This window comes from Staurois parvus, unplaced genomic scaffold (assembly GCF_062004578.1).
Source record: "Staurois parvus isolate SC_StPar_1 unplaced genomic scaffold, SC_StPar_1.0 ptg000575l, whole genome shotgun sequence".
In the NCBI taxonomy this organism is placed as follows: domain Eukaryota; kingdom Metazoa; phylum Chordata; class Amphibia; order Anura; family Ranidae; genus Staurois; species Staurois parvus.
In genome coordinates this window covers 433,878-457,928 of record NW_028318371.1, presented here as the reverse complement: position 1 = coordinate 457,928, position 24,051 = coordinate 433,878, and the positions used below count along the sequence as shown (strand labels likewise).

Below are 24,051 nucleotides of genomic sequence, written 5' to 3'. Positions count from 1 at the left end.
GGAGGAGGAGACACACCGGGGAGGATGGACGGACACCGACACCCCACCGGCACCCCGCCCGCCGGACACACAGGGGTTAATGAGGACAGCCGGGGATGGAGAGCCGGCGGAGCGGGGCTGAGCGGGGGAGACCTCTAGTGTGAGAACATGGGTACTGCAGGCGTGCGCTGGAAATACAACTCCCCACCCACAGCACACACCTGTCATCGTATGGAGAGGGAGGGGATTGTAGTCCTGACCTGCACCAATCCATACACAACACAGGACACACGAAACTTTTTTTTTACACTAAAACGTTTTTATTTGTATTTCTTTTAACACTAAAACTTTCTTTTTTACTTAACACTAAACTTTTAAAAAAAATTTTTTTAACATAATAATGTTTTATTTTTTTTAACACTAAAACTTTTTGTAATTTTTTTTAACACTACAAGTTAAAAAAAATAACATTAAAACATTTTCTATTTTTTAACACAAAAACATTTTTTGTTTTTATTTAGTTTTTAACACTAAAATTGTTTATTTTTAACCCCAACACTTAAAAAAATTATTTTAACACTACACATTTTTTATTTTTTAACACTTTTTTTATTAACAAAAAATATTTTTTCTTTTTTAACGGTAATACATTTTTCATTTTTTAGCACATAAACCATTTTTTGTTTTATTTATTTTTTTAACACAAACTGTTTTGTGTAAAACTAAAACATTTTTAGCAGTAAAACTTTTTTTATTTTTGAAAACTTAACCTTTTTATTCTTTAAACACTAAACAAATTTTATTTTTTTAACAAAAAAAATTGTATTTATTAACATATTTGTTATTTTAATAACAATAAATATTTTTTTATTTTATCTTTTAACAGTAAAACTTTTTTTTCACCAAAACTTTTTATTTTTTAGCACAAAATAATTTTTATCTTTATTTTTTTAGCACTAAAATTTTTCTTAACGATAAAATATTTTTATATCTTTAATACTAAAACTTTTTTATTTTTTAACAAAAATAATTTTATCTAATAACACTAAAATAGTTGTTATTTTCATAACATTAAATATTTTTTATTTTGATCTTTTAACAGTAAAACCTTTTTTATTTCTATTTTTTAATACTAAAACATTTTTTTTTAACACAAAAACATTGTTTGTCTTTATTTTTTCAACACTAAAACATTATCAGCAGTACTTTCCTTATGCTGTCACAGTGTGAGGAAAGTACTGCCCATAACAGGCAACTGTCAAAGCAGACATCTGCACTGATAGTCAGGGCACTGATTATCAGTGCAGCCCCAAAAGTGCTCATCAGTGCCCAGCAGTGCTGCCAACCTGTGCTTGTCAGTGCTACCTATCAGTGCTAATCAGTCAGTGCCGCCTATCAGTGCCAATCAGTCAGTGCCAGTCAGTCAGTGCTACCTAATAAAACCCATCATTTCTGCCTATCGGTGCTGCATATCAGTGCAGCCTATTAGTGCTCAACAATGCTGCTCATCAGTTCCCAACAGTGCTGCCAATCTGTGCCCGTCAGAGCCAATCAGCCAGTGCTGCCAGTCGGTGCCTTTCAGTGCTACCTAATAGTGCCCATCATTACTGCCTATCAGTGTAGCATCATCAGTGCCTCCTCATCAATGGCCACCAGTGCTGCCTTGTCAGTGCCGCCTCATCAGTGCAGCCTATCAGTGCAGCCTATCAGTGCTCCCTATCAGTGTAGCATCATCAGTGCCTCCTCATCAATGGCCACCAATGCTGCCTCATCAGTGCCGCCTATCAGTGCTGCCTATCAGTGCAGCCTCATCAATGCACATCAGTGAAGGAGAAAAATTACCTGTTTGCAAAATTTTTATCATAGAAACAAAGAAAACCTTTTTTTCCAGAATTTTCTCTCTTTTTTCGTTTATAGTGCAATAAATAAACCCCCCAGTGGGGAATAAATACTTCCAGAAGAAAGCTCTGCTTGTGGGAAAACAATGATACAAATGTCATATGGGTACAGTGTTGCATGACCGCGCAATTGTCATTCAAAGTGCGAAAGCGCTGAAAGCTGACGATTGTCCTGGGCAGGAAGGAGGTAAAAGTGCCCCCTTCCTGCCCAGGCCAATGGGGGGAGGCAGGTGCTTAGAGGGGGTAAAGGTAGGCAAGCGGTTCAGCAATGGATAGAAAGTAAAGCATGTCTTTGTCCTGCACAGATCTAGATCCCAGATGGAAACACGAAGTGCCGGCAAGGAGGCTGCAGGAGACCAGCAATGATGATATGAAACAAGGAGAAAAAACGGTGCAAAATACATTTTATTTTTTTTAACCACTTGCCCTCCAGAGGATTTACCCCCCTTAAAGCGGAGTTCCACCCAAAAGGGGAAGTCCCGCTTTATAGATTGGTCCCCTGCTCCCCATTAAGGATTGGCACCTTTGGGGAGCGGCGGGGGGAACAGGTATTCGAATTTGACAGGTACCCGCTGCCACTTCCACTGCAATCGCCTAGGCCAGGGGTAGGCAACCTGCGGCCCGCCAACTGTTACAGGACTACAAGTTCCATCATGCCTCTGCAAGTCATAGCTGTAACTGTCAATTTTGCAATGTCTCATGGGAAATGTAGTTCCACAACAGCTAGAGAGCCGCAGGTTGCCTACCCCTAGCCTAGGCGATCAGAAACGGAAGTTGTCCTCCTACCCTCCCTCCCTGAAGTCTTGTGGGACACGTGACAGATCCCAGAAGACTACGGGGCCATTCAGGAAGTGCAGCGGTACTCGCGCATGCGCAGTGGGCACCCGGCTGTGAAGCCGCAAGCTGTCACTGCCGGGTGCCCACACTGAAGATGCCGGCGCCTGGAATACCCGACGGCCGGTGAAACGGGGACAGGGGAGTGGCTGTTTTTGTAGCTGCTGACTTCTTTTTTTTACAGACCACTTTAATGACCACGCCTCTTTTTGCTATTCGGAGCTGCACTATTTCAACTGAGAATTGCGCGGTCATGCAGTACTGCACCCAAACAAAATTTATGTCCTTTTTTTCACACACACTTTTGGTGGTATTTTATCACCTGTGAAATTTTTATTTTTCGCACTATAGTATAGTATAAACAAAAAAAGACCAGAAATTTTGAAGAAAAACAATATTTTTTTACGTTCAGCTAAAAAAATATATAGTAAGCTCAAAGTTAGCCATAAATTTAGGCCAAAATATTTTGTGCTCCATGTTTTTGGTAGAAAAATCCCAATCTGTGTATATTGATTGCTTTGTGTGACAGTAATTGGTGTCAGTAGCTGCAATAATAACCCCCAGCATTGGTGTCAGTCGATGCAATAATAAACGCCAACATTGGTGCCAGTAATTGCAATAACAACCCCCAACATTAGTGTCACTGGATGCAATAATAACCCCCAACATTGGTGTCAGTGAGTGCAGTAATAACCCCCAACATTGGTGTCAGTGAGTGCAGTAACAACCCCCAATGTTGGTGCCCATGAGTGTAAAAATAACCCCCATCACTGGTCTCAGTGAGTGCAATGTAGGGGCCTTTGGTAAAACTGGTTCTTCCCTAACAGTACACAGACTGCCCACCACTAAGCACCAGTCCATTGACAGCGGCGCCAATACCACAGTCTAGGGGGGGGGATTGAATTAAATTCAAGGAGATCTGGTCACTAAAATTATCTTCTGGCCGAGGTCTGAATAGTGTGTGCCCATCAGTGTGCCCCCTTATATTAGGGGTCACCATCAGAGTGCAACTTTACATCATGTATTCCCATCACATCAGGTGTGCCCATCAGAGTGCTCTTTTACATCAGTTGTTCCCATCAGAGTGCCCCTTTACATCAGTTGTTCCCATCAGAGTGCCCCTTTACATCAGTTCCCATCAGAGTGCCCCTTTACATCAGTTCCCATCAGAGTGCCCCTTTACATCAGGCATCCCCATCACATTGCCACCTTACATAAGGTATTCCCGTCAGAGTGCCCCATTACAAAGTACCCCTTTCTATCATATTTCCCCATCAGAGTGCCCCTTTACATCGTATTCCCCATCAGAGTGCCCCTTTACATCATATTCCCCATCAGAGTGCCCCTTTACATCAGGTATCCCCATCACATTGCCACCTTACATCAGGTATTCCCGTCAGAGTGCCCCTTTACACTACTCAAAGTACCCCTTCATATCATATTTCCCCATCAGAGTGCTCCTTTACATCACATGTGCCCATCAGAGTTCCCCTTTCCACTGTATGTGCCCATTTGTGCCCCATTATCATAAAATAAGGGGCACTCTGATGGGCACATGTTATGTTAAGGGGCACTGATGGGTACATGTTATGTAAAGGGGCACTCTGATGGGTACATGTTATATTAAGGGGCACTCTGATGGGTACATGTTATATTAAGGGGCACTCTGATGGGTAATGAAAAATAAGGGGTAGAGGTTCATATAGATATTTATTGTATCACCCAATAGATGGCTTCCGTCCAGTAGCCAAAAAATATGCATAGAAAAGGAGAAGTTGTGAAAAGAGATTCACAAGAAAGCGGCTACATTTTGGACAGAATACGATACTCAGAATAATTTCCAAAAATGATGCTTTATTTATTTATTTATTTATTTATTTATCGAGTTTATATAGCGCCAAAGGGTTTGCTCAGCGCTGTACAATAGGGGGGGACAATACATGAAACAGAACAGTAACATCAAACAGTACACCAGGGGTTAGAGGGCCCTACTCTTTCGAGCTTACAATCTAGATCTAGATTAATGTTATTAAACATTAATAGCAGACAATAGGGTAATTACCCCGGTTCACCATCACCTCAGTATGAGATATTACTCTCAGACCTAAAACCACATTAAAACCACATCAAGACCGGTCTAAATATGGATGTGCTGCATAGACAATGACAAATACCTGTCTAATGCATTTGCAGCACTGTCACATTGGTTACACTACCAGTAGGAGGTATTTAAAAAAATTGTACCATCAGGTATTATGATAACACGCTAAGCAAAATGGCTAATATAGTCACCATATGGAAGAGATATAACCCTTAGCCCATGAAAGGCAATGTGGGTAAAAAATTATTATTATTATTAGATATAGGGAGGATTAGAGCCCCAATGATATCTATATAGACTCATACAATACAACCCCTCTTAGGCACATGTGAGTGGTACACATCCACACTAGGCAAATGCAAATCTGCAAATTATATATGAAGGAGTCCCTGTAGATGTCCTTGATGAAGTAAATGATGTAGGTAGCAAGGCCCTGCTTTACATGGTTTCTTCACCACAACGTGTGGACTATGAACCACTGTAATAGACGTGATGAAGTAAGGCCTGGTGAATTTTCCATTGGTTGTAATATATAATGGATGCCTTGCACCTAGATGATACATCATAATGTCCCCATCCTGGAATAAAACAAATAATAAATGGACAGTCAATCTGGGTACTCCTGCTTAAATATATGAAGAGTAACAAGAAACCTTCTTTGTTAACCTTGTAACAGTCCACTGACCACCTGTGCCATGGGTGATGTATAGTGGAGATATCCTCCGTAATTGCTGCAACGTGTTGATCCAGGGGACACCTGCTTACATCAGCCGATATCTCGCGGGCTCTGCTCTCTCCCTGGCGCCAATACAGCCTTGCATAGCTCATGGCATGTAGAAATGGCCGCCTCCTTGCTGGTCGGCGTGTGTAACGTCAATGCGCATGACCGGAAGTGACGTATCTGACGTATGACGTCAACGCGTTTCGCCGATGGGCTCTCACTCAGCTTCGTCAGGACCATATGGTGACTATATTAGCCATTTTGCTTAGCGTGTTATCATAATACCTGATGGTACAATTTTTTTAAATACCTCCTACTGGTAGTGTAACCAATGTGACAGTGCTGCAAATGCATTAGACAGGTATTTGTCATTGTCTTTGCAGCACATCCATATTTATACTGGTCTTGATGTGGTTTTAGGTCTGAGTAATATCTCATACTGAGGTGATGGTGAACCGGGGTAATTACCCGATTGTCTGCTATTAATGTTTAATAAAGCATCATTTTTGGAATTTATTCTGAGTATCGTATTCTGTCCAAAATGTAGCCGCTTTCTTGTGAATCTCTTTTCACAACTTCTCCTTTTGTATGCACTCTGATGGATAGATGTTATGTAAAGGGGCACTCTGATGGATAGATGTTATGTAAAGGGGCACTCTGATGGATACATGTTATGTAAAGGGGCACTCTGATGGATAGATGTTATGTAAAGGGGCACTCTGATGGGCACATGTTATGTAAAGGGGCACTCTGATGGGCACATGTTATGTAAAGGGGAACTCTGATGGATAGATGTTATGTAAAGGGGCACTCTGATGGATACATGGTATGTAAAGGGGCACTCTGATGGGTACATGTTATGTAAAGGGGCACTCTGATGGGCACATTATGTTAAGGGGCACTGATGGGCACATGTTATGTAAAGGGGCACTCTGATGGGCACATGTTATGTAAAGGAGCACTCTGATGGGCACATGTTATGTAAAGGGGCACTCTGATGGGCACATTATGTTAAGGGGAACTCTGATGGGTACGTGTTATGTAAAGGGGCACTGCTGGGCACATGTTATGTAAAGGGGCACTCTGATGGACATATTCTATGTTGTGCCCATCAGAGTGCCCCTTTAAGACTACACCCCACCTTGAGGGCAGACAGGAGCTGTACCGGGACCCTTGCTGGACTCTTGTGTACAGGCAGGGAGAGGGAGCCGTAGAGACAGTGTGATGAAAGGGCGGGGCGCACACGTGATGTCATGTTGCCATGATGACCACCCTGCTCAGTGGCGGATCTCTCATTGAGGGCTGGTGGTCCGGGCGGCAGCACTGCTGGGGCTGTTCGCGGCTCACCATTTACTGACCGTTGGTCTAGGGGACGGCTTTTTAAGATTTACTGGGTGAAGAAACTTTAACAGGAGAGGGTTCGGGGGTGGGGGACTGCAACACGAATGGCGCACAGCAATTAGAGGACAGGCTTGGGAGTATTGGACAGTCTAAAGCCTTACAGCTGGGGACCATGAGGCAAGTTTCTTTGGCTTCTGGCTACCTTGTGCCTACATACAACTACTTGTAGCCAATGTGTCATCCACAACACAGCACAGTCACAGGGATCAATTTAGGGTCTTTACTCATAAGTCCCCAGGACAGCTGCCACCTTCCAGCTAACTCCAAACACAGTCCAGGGAGTGAGACAGTCCTTGTCCAGAGCAGATCCCTTGTGGGGAGGTCCTACAATCACTTCCTAAGAAAATCCAACCAGACCCTCAGCAGCTACACAGTCCATGAGCTGGCTGAGGGCAGCAGCCCCTCCGGCTCTAGAATTTACCTGAGAGACACCCAGCTCTCTGGCACTTCAGACTACTTATCACCTTTCCAGCCCCCTACTGGACACTCCTCTCCTGGAATTGGTTGGAGTATGATAAATATCCAAACTGGCTATTTGCATCTCCTTCCCTAAGCTCTGGAAGCTTCTAGAGGCAGGGAAAGCGAACCAGCCTGTGAAACCCCTAAAAGGACCAAGACAAGTGATCACTGCTATCTTGATAAAAGGAGGAGCCAAAAACTAAATTTACCCAGCATCCTACACTAGGGGGGGGCTACATTTATGACCCTCTTTATGAATTCCAGGGATAGAGTTCCTGTTGGTGGTGATGTCACCATACCTCCCAATGCAGGTAAAGAGCACCACCCCTGCCACGCCCCGTCATGAGGACACACTCCTCTCCTGCACATACTTCCCCATCATACCCTCCACACTCCTCTCCTGCACATACGTCCCCATCATACCCTCCACACTCCTCTCCTGCACATACTGCCCAATCATACCCTCCACACTCCTCTCCTGCACATACTGCCCAATCATACCCTCCACACTCCTCTCCTGCACATACTGCCCCGTCATACCCTCCACACTCCTCTCCTGCACATAGGTCCCCCTGTCATACCCTCCACACTCCTCTCCTGCACATACGTCCCCCTGTCATGCCCTCCACATACTGCCCCGTCATACCCTCCACACTCCTCTCCTGCACATACTTCCCCTGTCATACCCTCCACACTCCTCTCCTGAGTATACTGCCCCGTCATACCCTCCACACTCCTCTCCTGCACATACTGCCCAGTCATACCCTCCACACTCCTCTCCTGCACATACTTCCCCTGTCATACCCTCCACACTCCTCTTCTGCACATACTTCCCCTGTCATACCCTCCACACTCCTCTCCTGCACATACTTCCCCATCATACCCTCCACACTCCTCTCCTGCACATACTGCCCAGTCATACCCTCCACACTCCTCTCCTGCACATACTGCCCTGTCATACCCTCCACACTCCTCTCCTGCACATACTGCCCCGTCATACCCTCCACACTCCCCTTCTGCACATACTTCCCCTGTCATACCCTCCACACTCCTCTCCTGCACATACTGCCCCATCATACCCTCCACACTCCTCTCCTGCACATACTGCCCCATCATACCCTCCACACTCCTCTCCTGCACATACTGCCCTGTCATACCCTCCACACTCCTCTCCTGCACATACTGCCCTGTCATACCCTCCACACTCCTCTCCTGCACATACTGCCCCGTCATACCCTCCACACTCCTCTCCTGCACATAGTTCACCCAACAAACTCTCTGTACTTCTCTCTACTCTCATTTACCCTTGTGTTGCCCTCTGAAAAAGCAATCTGTGGTGGATCACTTTTCAGAGGACTATTGAAAGGCAGTGAGTTGACATTACATCACCTCCCTATTGCCTATTTGAACTCCTAACATCCCTCACCGCAACTGCCTTCCAAACTCAACAGAGACAATTACTTCCGTGCAAAAATACATGCTAAGCTACCTTTGCAGCTTGGGGAGGGCAGTAAATACAGGTCAACCACCATTGTTTTTATCACTCCCCCAACCACGTGTCCCGATTCTTGTGTAAATTGCCCCAGCATTACTGCCATCATATATTTATCTTGACCTCGGAGGGCAGGCTTGCTCTTGGACTGTCAGAGCCTGGGATCAAACCTGGGCCTTCTGCAGTGAGAGGCAATGTCTCTACTTGCTGAGCCACCTGGAATGCTGGACAGCTCTGTTGACAACGGTTTGGATGATCCTGCCTTGGCCCTGTTTGTCTTGAACCCCTTGCTCCTCCCATGAACTTCCTGATAAAAGCCATGTCTCTGCATTTCCTCTTTGCCAGATTATTGTGCCTTCACCAGCCAATATCCCGCTTGTCTCTCCTACTGCCGTCTATACCTTCGCTACCGACCTTTGGCTTGTTCCTGGACTACGATTCTGCCTCATCCTCATCTACTACCGTTTGTGACCGACCCTTGGCTTGTTGACTGACTCCGCTTCTGCTTGATCCCTAACTTGTTCAATCTGCTACTGGTTTCCGGCTTGCCCATTCCCTGGTGGGGTGATCCTGAGATCTATGACCTGGTACCAACACACAGCCAAATCCATCCCCACCATTAGGAGCTCTGGTGAACACCGGTTGGTACTTAGACTCCACACCTCGGGTGATCCCACTCCTCTGCCACAGTGACCTGCCTGTGTACCTATCCTGCTGGTGTCAGGTAAGCCTTTCCACTGCTATAGCAACTGGTCTTTGAACCTGACCCAGATCGTGACACATTGCTTACAAAGAGGATAAAATGGTAACAAGCTGATCTGTAATAAATCCATATTAATGCATTCCATACATCATTGGATATACAATTGTCTCTATACAATCCAGATGTCAATCCAGAATTACAATAAAATTGCTTCCAAAAACTCGCCGTGTTTCGTGACTCTTCGTTCACTTCTTCAGGAGTAGATGCAGGTATAATATCTGCAAGGTAAATCATCAAGTATATAACAACCTAGTGGGATCTTGTAATATTTGAAGTCGTTCCGATCTCAAGGGTCACCAGAGGGTCCCTAATACTTACAAATCAGCTGAAAATATATGACAGTATTTCCAAATGGTGATGGCCAGGGGAGTCTCACCCGGGAGCTGTGGAAGGATGACTCCACGAGAACCCAAGGGGACAAGCCAGAAGCAGATTCAAAGTGGGTGGGCAATTCTGATAGCACCCAAAGTAGTTACTATGGAAAGAAATTTGGATATAAACTATAGTAATAAAATGAATGACAAAATCAAGATGAGTGATAAATGACAAAAACAACGTGTAATGCTGGCTGCAGTATAGAAGGGAGTAGGGAGACATAGTGAGCGATTATATGAAAGGTGCAAGACTGCACCTAGTGGTAAAAAAATAGAATGACATCCAGGTCCCAGTCTAGTCCACAGAAAGGTGTGCCAACACACATGGAAGAAAAATATTCTTCCCAAATATATTGGCATATATTTGAAATACTACAATTTTGGCCATATTAAATATATATTAAAAAAGTATATATTTCACACACACTGTATATTGAAATGTGTTTCCAAAAATATTTTTATTAGAAGAAAAGCAGGGCATACAATGTACATACAAAAACGGATCACAGTCCGAACATAGACACAACATGTAGCATCCCGTTACGCAGACGGGCCATGGGTTTAAACCAGAATACACATCGGTATGAAATATATCCTTATTGTATATAGCAAACCCGTATATACCAAGAGTATAATAGATAAATCAAAGCGGGCATATTGTTTAACGACCTATGTATTTGTGAGCCCCTAAGTTAAGGGGGGAGCGATGTGTTGGGTAGTGCTAGCACAGGATAATATATATGATATAGTATGTGCGTCCATTGCAGGGACGTGTGAGCCATGTGAGATCAGTACCGCCTATATGGGAGATTAAATGCAATAATTGTATAGAATATATGAACAATGAAGGCGTGTAGAAGGTGTGAGAGAGGAAACGTCAGAAAGGAGAATAGTTAGAGAAAAAGATATAGAGTGGGGTAGTGGGGGGAAGGAGGGGTAAAAGACAAAAAAAAAAAGGGAGGAGAATGGGTAGGTTGTAACGGGGACGTTAAAGTGAATAGATTTGGATAAAATAGTGCACATCATTTAGTGCAAGCCAAAAATATAGTCATGTGGATTAAGATGCAATACTTGCAAGATCAATCAAGGGGGTAACACGTGGGTCCAGAAGCCGAAATGCAGGCTACAATGTCAAGTCTCAGTCCATCCAAATGTGTCTACAGTGGACAGGGCGTTCTCTACTACAACAGTGTGTCTAGCCATTCAGTCAGGGGGGAAATGTGTTTTTTATATATTACAAAATATTAAAAATATATCCTTTTAGATTTTGCTTAACAAGTCATTTTAGCATATATTTGTAAATGTATTCCAAAAATGTAGATTAAATGTATTTTTAAAGACACAGTATATTTGAAAATATTTTTAAAAACATTTTCATATATTTGGAAATATATAAAAAGACATTTCAACATACAGTATATATTATATACGTTTTATTTTAAATACAGCTAAAGTTATAGTATTTCAAATATGTCAATATATATGGGAAGAATATTTTTAAAATATATTTTTCTTCCATGTGGAAATAAAGAGAGACCACCAAGTAGCCAGAGCCGAATAAAGACAAAATGTAGGCAGCCAAAAGCATAAACCACCATGGATCAGAAGCGGTCATTGGAATACTGAATAGATATTTGAGTCACAATACAACAAAACTGGAATGCAGCCCTGGATGTAATTTAGCAGTAATAAAAGGAAACAAGATCACTTTATGAAATGTACTGCACCTGGTGGTATGAAAAAGAAAGAAAAGACCCAAATCACAGAATCCAGTCCAAAGATAAAAGAATATGCCAATGAAAAATAGACCACCAAGGCCATATGCAAAAACAAACATATAAGCAGCCAAAACATGACCCACCATGACTCAAGCACTATACATCAAAGTGTTACTTCTCAGTATCCTCATGGGGCAAACCACCCCCATAAGCTACAACTATTTATCCATGGGGTGGGGGGGCTAATCAGTTGTCCCTCCCAACATTGTGTGTGCAATCAAAGAGGGGAGGTACTCAACAACAAGTGTGGCTTCTCAGTGTCCTCATAGGAAAAAAAAATCTTCATCTGCTTCCACCATTTGTCCCCAGGGGCTAGGCGCTGGTCCCTCCCAACAGTCTAAAAGGGGAGGCACAATGGTGACGTGAGCACCATACCCCTCAAGGCTGCAGCAAGATGGAACAAAGCACACTGGTGTGATGACGCCGCAATAACGCTGACATCACACATCAAGCGCAGACATGGTGCAAAGCGGCCCAGAACCCACCTTATAAGCTGGCTTGGGCAGCAAAAAGAGTCAAAAGCCTCCTCAATGCATCGCATCTGGAGGATGAGGCAGACCCTGGCCATCAATCCCAAACCAGAAATGTCATACTAGGAAGTTTACATAACCTGTGTAGTAATACAATAAATTCTGGTCAGTATCTCACAATGTCATTATTGTACATCTGCATGGTGCAAGAGGCCACTATGGACCGGGGTGTCCACCCAAATTAATATAACAAAATAGAATGTGACCTGATGCACCCAGTGATGTGCCTCCATCCCTTAATATATCCATACAACCAATTTATTTGTCCTGGGACTTTAAATGAGGCACAACACACACGACCAGCGAGCAAACTTCTCATCGCTCACAAAAGAGGATAAAATGGTAACAAGCTGAATTGTAATAAATCCATATTAATGCATTCCATACATCATTGGATATACAATTGTCTCTATACAATCCAGATGTCAATACAGAATTACAATAAAATTGCATCCAAAAACTCGCCGTGTTTCGTGACTCTTAGTTCACTTCTTCAGGAGTAGATGCAGGTATAATATCTGCAAGGTGAATCATCAAGTATATAACAACCTAGTGGGATCTTGAAATAGTTGAAGTAGTTCCGATCTCAAGGGTCACCAGAGGGCCCCTAATACTCACAGTATTTCCAAATGGTGATGGCCAGGGGAGTCTCACCCGGGAGCTGTGGAAGGATGACTCCACGAGAACCCAAGGGGACAAGCCAAAAGCAGGTTTAAAGTGGGTGGGCAATTCTGATAGCACCCAAAGTAGTTACTATGGAAAGAAATTTCTTTTTTTTGGGGTAGCGGCAGCGAGCATTGTGATTGATGTTGGATCTACTTCAGGGGACATTTATTAAAAAAAAAAAAAAAAAAAAAAAAAGGATTTTTCTCCTGTTTTTTTTACACTACACTTGTTTTTGTGAATGAGTAAGTACCATGTACCACATACTCATTCACATGGGGGGGGGGGATTTGGCGGGGGCTTCAAGATTTTAATAAGCCCCCCCCACAACCACAGCCCAGGGTTGTGGGGAGGAAGCCCTTGTCCCCATCAACATGGGGGCAAGGTTATTTGGGGGAAGGGGAGCCCCCCTGCCCCAAAGCACCTCCCCCATGTTTAGGGCATGTATCCTGGTATGATTCAGGGGGGGTGCTCACTCGTACCCCCCCCTTTCCTGACCTGCTGGGCTGCATGCTCAGATAAGGGTCTGGTATGGATTTTAGGGTGGACACCTACGCCATTTTAAAAAAAATTTTGGTGTGGGGGTTCCCCTCAAAATCCATACCAGACCCAAAGGGCTTGGTATGGATGGGAGGGAGAACCCCATGCCGGTTTAACCACTTGGCCTCCTGAGGATTTACTCCCCTTTATGACCAGGCCTCTTTTTGCTACTCGGCGCTGCACTAATTCAACTGATAATTGCGCGGTCATGCAATGCTGCACCCAAACGAAATTTACGTCCTTTTTTTCACACAAATAAGAGCTTTCTTTCGGTGATTTTGAAGAAAAACAATATTTTTTTACTTTCAGCTATAAAAATATATAGTAAACTCAAAGTTAGTTATAAATTTAGGCCAAAATGTATTCTGCTCCATGTTTTTGGTAAAAAAATCCCAATAAGTGTATATCGATTGCTTTGTGTGAAGTTATAGCGTCTACAAACTATGGTGTAGATTCTGCAATTTACGACATTTTTTTGCTATACAGCACTGCGCTTGTTTAACGGACAATTGCGCGGTCATGCAATACGATACATAAATGAAATTTACATTCTTTTTTCCCCCACAAATTGAGCTTTCTTTAGGTGGTATTTGATAGCCTGTGCGTTTTGTTTTTTTTTGTTTGCGCTATAAAAAAAAAGCTGACAATTTTGAGGAAAAAAAACAATTTGGACTTTTTGCTATAAAACATGTCCAGTAAAAATCAAATCTTGTCATAAATTTCGGCCAAAATGTATTCTGAGACATGTCTTTGCTAAAAAAAAAAAAACAATACGTGTAAATTAATTGGTTTACATGAAAGTTATAGCGTTTACTAATGGCGGGAAAGATACTGGGATTTTATTATTTTTTTTGTTTATAATGGAATGTCTCACTACTATAATACCGCGTGACTTCATAATATAACTCATGCCGGATATTAGTAACTGAGCGGGATCCTTCCACATACTCAGAGGTGGTAAGATACCGCTCCGTAAATTGTTCGCGGTCAAACATTCTGTAGGTTTGGATGTTCTATCGCGAACCGAACAGGGGGGGTGTTCAGCCCATCACTAGACCTAAATACGTACACTGATACAATACTGAGTTACATCAGCACTTGTGTAGACTTTGTTACAATTAGGAGCAGTGGTGTATTTAGGTTTCATGCTGCCCTAGGCAACACAACCATTGTCTGCCCCCAGGGACACCGACCAACACAACCCCCCCTTCCCCCTCCCAGGGAGAGAGCCTGACATTGACCAACAACACCTCTGCCCCCCCCTTCCCCAGAAGAGCCTTCTACTACCCCCCCAGTGATAGAGACACTCATCTTCACAGCTCCAGACATACCTGAGAACAAAAGTCAAGCTCTACATACACCATCAAGCAGTTTCTCTCGGATCCCAATTGGTTCCCACAGTGCGCATGTCCATCCCTTCTTCCATCCTTTCTTCTGGGGGGAGATGCTGCCCCCTTGAAAAATGCCACCCTAGGCAAGTGCCTTGTTTGCGTTGTGGTAAATACACCCCTGGTTAGGAAGCATATCAAGGTTTTTCCTAATCAGAAGCCCTGGATGACCAAGAGAGTACATTGTCTCTTGAGAGAACGGGATGGTGCCTTTAGGAATGGGGATACGGTGAAGTATAGTGTTGCTAGAGCAAACCTAAAGAGGGGCATAAAAGAGGCCAAATTAGTTTATAAAAATAAAATTGCAGAATGCTGCAGAGGGAATGATGTACGGGAAGGTTGGAGAGGGATACAGGATATCCTAAATCACAGAGAGAACACTCACCAGGGTGCACATTTTATTATCCAACGGGCTGAGGAATTCAACAGCTTTTTCTCACACGAGGATGCAGTACCCCGGCAAACACAATTTCTTGAGCTCGTACATGGGTGATGCTGCACCTGTGGTACAGGAACACGAGGTGCGTCAGGCATTTAAATCTGTCAATATCAGCAAATCGGTGGGTCCAGATGGGGTCCAAGGGAGGGCTGTTAAGACCTGAGCCAACCAGCTTGCAGGGGTCTTTACTAATATATTTAACCGATCATTCTCATTGGCTGTGGTTCCAACCTGCCTAAAATCTACTATTATTACTCCCATACCAAAAGTAGCAAACAGATAGTATGAAGGACCATAGGCCAATTGTGCTCACCCCGGTAATAATGAAGTGCTTTGAGGGATTGGTGTAAAAAAGTATCAAAACAGCCTCACCAGGTAGTTTAGACCCTTGTGGTGTGGGGCAAACAATGTGTCCCTAAACACTGGGGAGACCAAGGAGATAACTGATTTTAGGAAAATCAAGACTGACATGGTAGAGACCAAGACTGAGAAGTTGTAGAGCGGGTATCTGCTTTTATGTTTTTAGGTATTAAAGTGTGACTAAACCCTGGACCCTGCATTCACTATATCTGGTCTCCCAGGGCCCTGCATTCACTATATCCGCTCTCCCCAGACCCTGCATTCACTATACCCGGTCTCCCCAGACCCTGCATTCACTATATCCGGTCTCCTCGGACCCTGCATTCACTATATCCGGTCTCCCAGGGCCCTGCATTCACTATATCTGGTCTCCCAGGGCCCTGCATTCACTATATCTGGTCTCCCCAGACCCCGCATTCACTATACCCGGTCTCCCCGGACCCTGCATTCACTATACCCGGTCTCCCCGGACCCTGCATTCACTATACCCGGTCTCCCCGGACCCCGCATTCACTATACCCGCTCTCCCCGGACCCCGCATTCGCTATACCCGCTCTCCCCGGACCCCGCATTCACTATACCCGGTCTCCCCGGACCCCGCATTCACTATACCCGGTCTCCCCGGACCCCGCATTCACTATACCCGGTCTCCCCGGACCCTGCTATCACTATATCTGGTCTCCCAGGGCCCTGCATTCACTATATCTGGTCTCCCAGGGCCCTGCATTCACTATACCCGGTCTCCCCGGACCCCGCATTCACTATATCCGCTCTCCCCGGACCCCGCATTCACTATATCCGCTCTCCCCGGACCCCGCATTCACTATATCTGCTCTCCCCGGACCCCGCATTCACTATATCCGCTCTCCCCGGACCCCGCATTCACTATATCCGCTCTCCCCGGACCCCGAATTCACTATATCCGCTCTCCCCGGACCCCGCATTCACTCTATCCGCTCTCCCCGGACCCCGCATTCACTATACCCGGTCTCCCCGGACCCTGCTATCACTATATCTGGTCTCCCAGGGCCCTGCATTCACTATATCTGGTCTCCCAGGGCCCTGCATTCACTATACCCGGTCTCCCCGGACCCCGCATTCACTATATCCGCTCTCCCCGGACCCCGCATTCACTATATCCGCTCTCCCCGGACCCCGCATTCACTATATCTGCTCTCCCCGGACCCCGCATTCACTATATCCGCTCTCCCCGGACCCCGCATTCACTATACCCGGTCTCCCCGGACCCCGCATTCACTATACCCGGTCTCCCCGGACCCCGCATTCACTATACCCGGTCTCCCCGGACCCTGCTATCACTATATCTGGTCTCCCAGGGCCCTGCATTCACTATATCTGGTCTCCCAGGGCCCTGCATTCACTATACCCGGTCTCCCCGGACCCCGCATTCACTATATCCGCTCTCCCCGGACCCCGCATTCACTATATCCGCTCTCCCCGGACCCCGCATTCACTATATCTGCTCTCCCCGGACCCCGCATTCACTATATCCGCTCTCCCCGGACCCCGCATTCACTATATCCGCTCTCCCCGGACCCCGAATTCACTATATCCGCTCTCCCCGGACCCCGCATTCACTCTATCCGCTCTCCCCGGACCCCGCATTCACTATATCCGCTCTCCCCGGACCCCGCATCCACTATATCCGCTCTCCCCGGACCCCGCATTCACTATATCCGCTCTCCCCGGACCCCGCATTCACTATATCCGCTCTCCCCGGACCCTGCATTCACTATATCTGCTCTCCCCGGACCCCGCATTCACTATATCTGGTCTCCCCGGACCCCGCATTCACTATATCTGGTCTCCCACAGTACACAGAAAATGGAAATGTAATTATTTTAGTAAATATAAACTAAACCTGGAAACCATCTGGCAGGAGGTTCAGAAAAGAAAAAGGTGAGGACAGAACGACTCGAGGAAGGTTTCTTTCCAAGAGCTATCAAGGCCCTAAATGGTCATTCTGAGTAATATTATCTCGCTCCAAGTGACTTGGCTTGATGTTGTGGTCGGGGTGTCTTTTAGGCTTTTATATGGGGGGAGGGGGGCAATGTTCACGTGTGTGTATGTTGAGAATGTTATATGTTCACATGTGTGTATGTTGAGAATGTTATATGTTCACATGTGTGTATGTTGAGAATGTTATATGTTCACATGTGTGTGGAATTTTTTTTTTTTTTTGTTTTTATAGAATTTCATTGTGATTTCCGTTGCAATGACAATAAAGACCGATCTTATCTTCCAAAGTACTTTTTACAGAGTATATAACTAGAACAAGTAAAAGTGGTTGTAAAGGCTGAAGGATTTGTACTTTTATGCATTCTATGCTTGAAGGTAAAAAGCCTTCTGTGCTGCTCCCCCTCAGCCCCCCCCCCAATACTCACCTGAACCCCCTCTTGATCCAGCTATGTGCACGGGTCCCAGGTCTCTCTTCTCATTGGCTGAAACACAGCAGCTGGAGCCATTGTCTCCCACTGCTTTCAATCACAGCCAGGGAGTCAATGAGGAGAGAGTGCAGGGCAGGACCAAATCGCGGCTCTATGTATCTTATGAATGCACAGTATGGGGCTCAGGAGTGAGCACGCCCCAGTGCCCCCATACTATTGGGGGCATTGATCAAGGGGGAGGAGCCATGAACACCAGTGGGGGACCTGAAAAGAACAGGATCCGGGCTGCTCTGTGCAAAACCACTGCACAAAGAAGGTAAGTATGACATGTTTGTTATTTAAAAAAACAAAACAAAAACGAAGCGTTGATATCACTTGAGATTAAAAAACAAATTCAAATTTATTTGAAGTAAAAAAAGACAGACAAGACAGAAAATGACTGATATATACATTGTTGACTAATGCCTTTGGACTGCCACCTCCGCTGGGCCATGTGCCACGATGGGTGCCAACATCATTGGGTAAGACTTGAAGTGCAGCTAGTCCTTGAGGCAAAAGTGACTAGCCCAAGACCAGCCTTGTCTCAGCAACTGGCCAATCAGAAACCATTGGGTCTGTACCCTGGGTACACCCCACCCTGAGAAAATTGCTGCCCATAAACATTTTGAGTATGCATGTAGCCCCCATGTTGTGGATACTCGGGGATGTCAAAGACTGGATTATTGGGAGGGAAATCTGAAGAGGAGGTTCTGGGCAGGGGAGGCATTGAGGGCATCAGACTGGGAGTGTAAACATCCCTCCGCTCCGCATGGATGGAGCTCGAGTATGGGGTAGGCATGTAGGTATACCGAGAGGAAGAGGGGAAGTTGGGGTAAAGCAGGAGAGGGTGTATGCTGGGAGGGGCCACAACATTAGGGGCTACAAATGTTGAATAAGATGTGGGAAGGTTCCATAAGATCGCTGGGAATGCTGCGGCAGGATCTATATTTGGGGGTTGGGTTTCTACTGAGGGACCAGCCTCTGCATCTGATCTGACCGCAATATTGTCATTTGAAAGATGGGGGTGGTAAAAGTCTACAGATCTGTAGGTCTGTCCATGCAGGATATAAGGAGCCAGGTCAGGAGGGTAGCCTTCTTGCCGGGTGCCTCTTGTATTCTGCAGCTTCATGGCATCCTCAGGAATTCGGCTCACATCCACCGTCCAATAGTTGCCCTTAGCCTGTGGCTTTAGTGGATCTTTTAGGACCTGCAAAGAGTGAGAAGACATTAGAGGCGTAGGCCGGCACAGCAAATTCACACAAATCTATTACGGGTCAGGGGAACCGATCCTTACGGCCTATTTATAATACAGACAAATAATTTCCCCGGATCTGCCCCTATTATCATAAATGGTTATATTTTACATGGATAATATAAATCTAAGTATACACAAATATACAAAATACAAAAATCAGCCTATTGGAGTGTCGTCTCTGCCCCTCCTGTGATGTTTCTGACAGTCTGCAAATTCCCTGCACCAGAAGATAGAGCAATGCCTAGCGCTGGGGTGGGGGGGGGGGAGACAATACCCTGAGCTGAAAGGAAGGGGGTCAAACCTGCAGTAGAGGTGGTGGCATTGCCCTGTGCTGAAGGAGACAATGCCCTGGGGTGGAGGAGACAATGCCCTGGGGTGGAGGAGACAATACCCTGGGGTGGAGGAGACAATGCCCTGGGGTGGAGGAGACAATGCCCTGGGGTGGCCATATGAAGAATATAATGATGCAATAGGTAGAATTAGTGTTTGGTAGTGGGAGGATGAGGGAGGGTAAAAACACAAGGTAGAGTAATGAAGCAGAGTGGACATCTACACATACCGGGGTTTATTTACTAAAGCTAGAGAGTTCAGAATGAAGTTCACTTCTGCATAAAAACCAATCAGCTTCCAGGTTTTGCTGACAAAGCCTAATTGAGCAAGCAGAGGTAAGAAGCTGAGTGACTACCATGCACAGCTGCACCAGATTCTGAGTGCACCAGTTTTAGTAAATCCCCCCCATGGAGTAGATACAATAGTTGCTCTGTTTTGGGTATCTGAGTTGTATTTGAAGACATTGTAAATGAAGCTCCCTTCACTGGGTCATACTGGGTGTGTCATCCTGGGACAATGTCTGTAGCACATGGGACTCCAAACAATCCCAAACATCACCCAGTGACACCAGATTCCCATTGTGTCACTCAGCAGTGCTGGAGGCGCTGAGCCCACAGTAGGAGAACTTATAAAAATAATCAGTAAAATGATGTTTATATTTGGGTAAAATATAACTCTCCTTGAGTCTGCGGGATTATTTATAATGAGCAGGAAAAAATTGTTGCTTTCCCTTTAACAGTATTTCGCAATGCTGCCATTCTCAGTTTCACAAACATTTAAAGCAGAAAGTTCCAGCGATGTATAAAAACATTAGTGAAAAAAAAAAAACCTTGAAATTTAAAAAAAACAAAGACTTTTGAACATGAAAAGAACAATTTAAATGAAGTTCCCCTCCTGCTTGGAGGTCTTCATAAATTGTAAAAATAAGACCAAAAAAAGAAAATTCCTCAATAGCTCTATAAATAGACAATTACCAATATACATTAAACCATAAATATACAATTAGTTATAAATACACAACTGACAGACCCCCAACAGAAATGGAACAAATCCAGAGTACGGGATACAGAAAATATTCCAAGCTACCATACAACAAGGGTTCACAACCGTACTGAGACCGCCTAGTAAATTCTTCCAGAATTTTCTATGACCAAACAGTAGAAACAAAAAGTCTATAGTCACACAATTAAATTACGGAATACAAAATATGTATGAAAATGCTGGAAAGCTTTGGCTGGGGCTGGATGTCACTGTGGGGGACTGGGGGTTCTGGAGGGAATTAGAGCAGATCTGATGCCCTTGTAGGGGGTGAGGCTTTTGGAGTGAGTTGGGAGTAGATGGGAGGGTTGATGGTCTCTCCAGGAGACTGGGAGCTTTGCAGGGCCTGGGGTTCACCTTAGGAGCTTGGGGGACACTGTTGGAGGTTGGCAAGTCAACACTATTGAGGCAGGAGAGCTCTCAGGGAGTCTTGGGGTGGGGGGGGTACTGTGGGAAGTTGAGAGGCAACAGGGCTCTGGGCACACTCTCATATTATCACATTCACATTTTAATACAAGAACTATTCTGCAGGATTAGAACCTTAAGAGCCTACCACCACCATCACATCACAGGAGCACCAAGTCCTTACCTTTCTGAAGCAATCATTGGAGGAGAGGTTGTGTCGGACAGAGTCCTTCCAGCCCTGATAATCCCCCTTAAAGAAAGGAAAGATGCTGCTGAGCTCTTGGAGGATCTGCAAGGAAAAAATATAGTCATAAGTGAATGAGCATAACCATAAACCCAGATACGTAATACCTATCACATTATATAAGTAATACTTAGCTCCATTTGTGACTTTGACCCTCACCAGGAAACCTGCACTGAAACACTTAGGAGGACACCTCTGCAGACCTTCTGAATATGCCAGGAGCCCATCTATCATACAATACTTCCTAATCTGGGCATATAGCAATTGAAGTCATGGTAAAGACAGAACTCTTTGTACATGCTTGTATTGATTTTGGTGGGAAACTAGCAATTTTCTTAAGAGGTTTGATGTTGAAAGCCTCCATGTTTTTTGTCCAGAAATGTTTCCTTTAAAGCCCATCAGTAATAAAAATAGAAAATTCACCCTACTTCTGTTTTTACTACATATTGGTATGTTTTTTTCAGTCTTCATAAGTCTACCAGAGATTAATTTTCTCCTTAAGCTTTTTTCTTCTGAAAATAAAGACTTTCCCTCCTACTGGTCCTTATTCTGAGCTGGTCTCAATGTCACCCCCTTCCCCTGCCCCTAGCTGCAGTAAAGCCCCAAGAAGACCCATAATGGGGGTTAGTTACCTGGGAAAGTTTGAGCTTCCTCCCGGGGGCGCTCTGGATGACCATGGCAATCATGGCCATGTAGGAGTATGGTGGTTTGGCGTATCTTTGATAATTCTTCTTTTTGCTCTTCTTGCTGTGCTGGTCATTTGAGTCGGGGGCTTTGGGGTCTCCACTGGCCTCTCCAGGGCAGTTCTCGAGGTCGGGCAGGTTTCTGTCCAAGTTGTTGGGGTCAGAGACGGGCATGTTGAGGCGATTCCAGGGATGATGTGGATAACTCAATGTTTTGTCAAGTGTGTTGGAAGTCTGGGGGTTGCCAGATATACATAAGGCTAGAACCCCCACCCTGGTTTTATGATGTAAATGTCCCCTTTAGGAGAATAGGGCAACACCTAGCTTACTGTAGAGGGTCCCCATCCCTCCATTCAGTGGAGGTTATAGAAATTTCAGGGCTGTGGTGTGGTATGATTGTTATGTATATGTTGTGTAGACTATTTGCTGCTGGTGTGTATATCCTTTGCTGCTGGCATGTATATTATTTGCATATACCTAGTTCACCTTGTATATGGGGTGCATACTTGTGGATATAGTGTTTCAGATTTTGTATATCACTTGAATAATTTAGATTGGTTACTAATTAAAATATATTTATATATTTGTTTTAACTTTAGATTTTTAAAAGTTACCGAGCTTAGAATGACTTTTTTTGGCATACATACCTAATCTTAAAGTTGACTTTATTTTAAAGCTACTTTTTATCCATCAAACTCTGTTAAAGATTTCAACCCTGAATTAAACTGTTTATATTATTTTTTAAATCATTTTACCTATCCATTTCACATTTACAAGCACATTGCATTTGGTAATTACTTTTATTTTTTAAACTTGGAAAGGTTACTTTCTTGGAGGATCTTTTAATTTAGGGAGTACATTCATTAAATTAGAATTGGCCTTTTTACACAAATTTGCAATTGTTTCCTGTTTGGTTGATTTCTTATTTTATAATATTTTGGACTTTTAAACATGGGAGGTGTATTACTAATAACCAAATTAACACTGAATGGGTAACTATGACTACATAGGTTTTTTTGTTTTTATTTTTGTTTTTTAATGGTTGAACTGGATGGACTTTTGTCTTTTTTCAACCAGACTATGTACATAATAATTGATTAATATTAATAATTCTTACTTAACCTCCCTGGTGGTATGATTATTTCATATTTTTGGTGCTGAAAGCGGTACCATTTTTTTGCATGGAAATATGTATTTTTTTTTTATTGTAGGCCTGTAATTTTAGGAATAACTCACTGAAATCTGTCCGAACAAGAGTCTAGTAAACATCCCGGGTAGGATAAAACTTGAAACACAAAATCATAAATTATAATTTAATAAATAATCATAAAAAATAATAATATAATAATTATAAATTTAATTCAATAATATAATCAAACCAAAAACACTGAAATGTGAAATATAGCGCCAAGTTCGGACATCACTGAGCAAAGTCGCAGAATCGTTTTCAGTGTCTGATGAGGAATTTCCCCCACGAATCATTATCACTCAATTCTGCAAGTGGTTCTGATTTACTATCGCTGTTCTCTAGCCGGTCTAAAACCGCTTTTGACATAAAGGGACACTTTTTGGACGCCATGGACTTTTCTAAGTTTCCAGGCAGAAAGAACAGTAAAAATGCAGGCAGGGCAAAGGACAAAGCACTTGGGACAAAATATATGTGAAATGTTTTGAAACAGCAATGTTTTACTATGTAATAATCATTTTTTAAAAAATGACATTTTTTAAAAAATTTCAAATTTGCAGCCGGTTCCGGCGCCCGTACGTCCCGACGTCACAGGGACCGGAACACGGAAGCCGGATGCCGGCATCAGCCGGAGGAGATGGCCGGGGACGCTGCAAGGGACACATTGCGGGAGCGAAGGACAAGGTAAGTGCTGCAGGGACCCCCTATGCAACGCTGCATGGTAAGCCCGAGTGTAGCCCGGG

At 44.1% G+C, this 24,051-nt stretch overlaps 1 pseudogene; it reads right to left on the bottom strand.

The window, feature by feature from the left end:
• Window positions 1-18,726: 18,726 nt before the first annotated feature.
• LOC149450293 (forkhead activin signal transducer 3-like) lies at window positions 18,727-21,555 on the bottom strand (annotated as a pseudogene).
• Window positions 21,556-24,051: the final 2,496 nt, after the last annotated feature.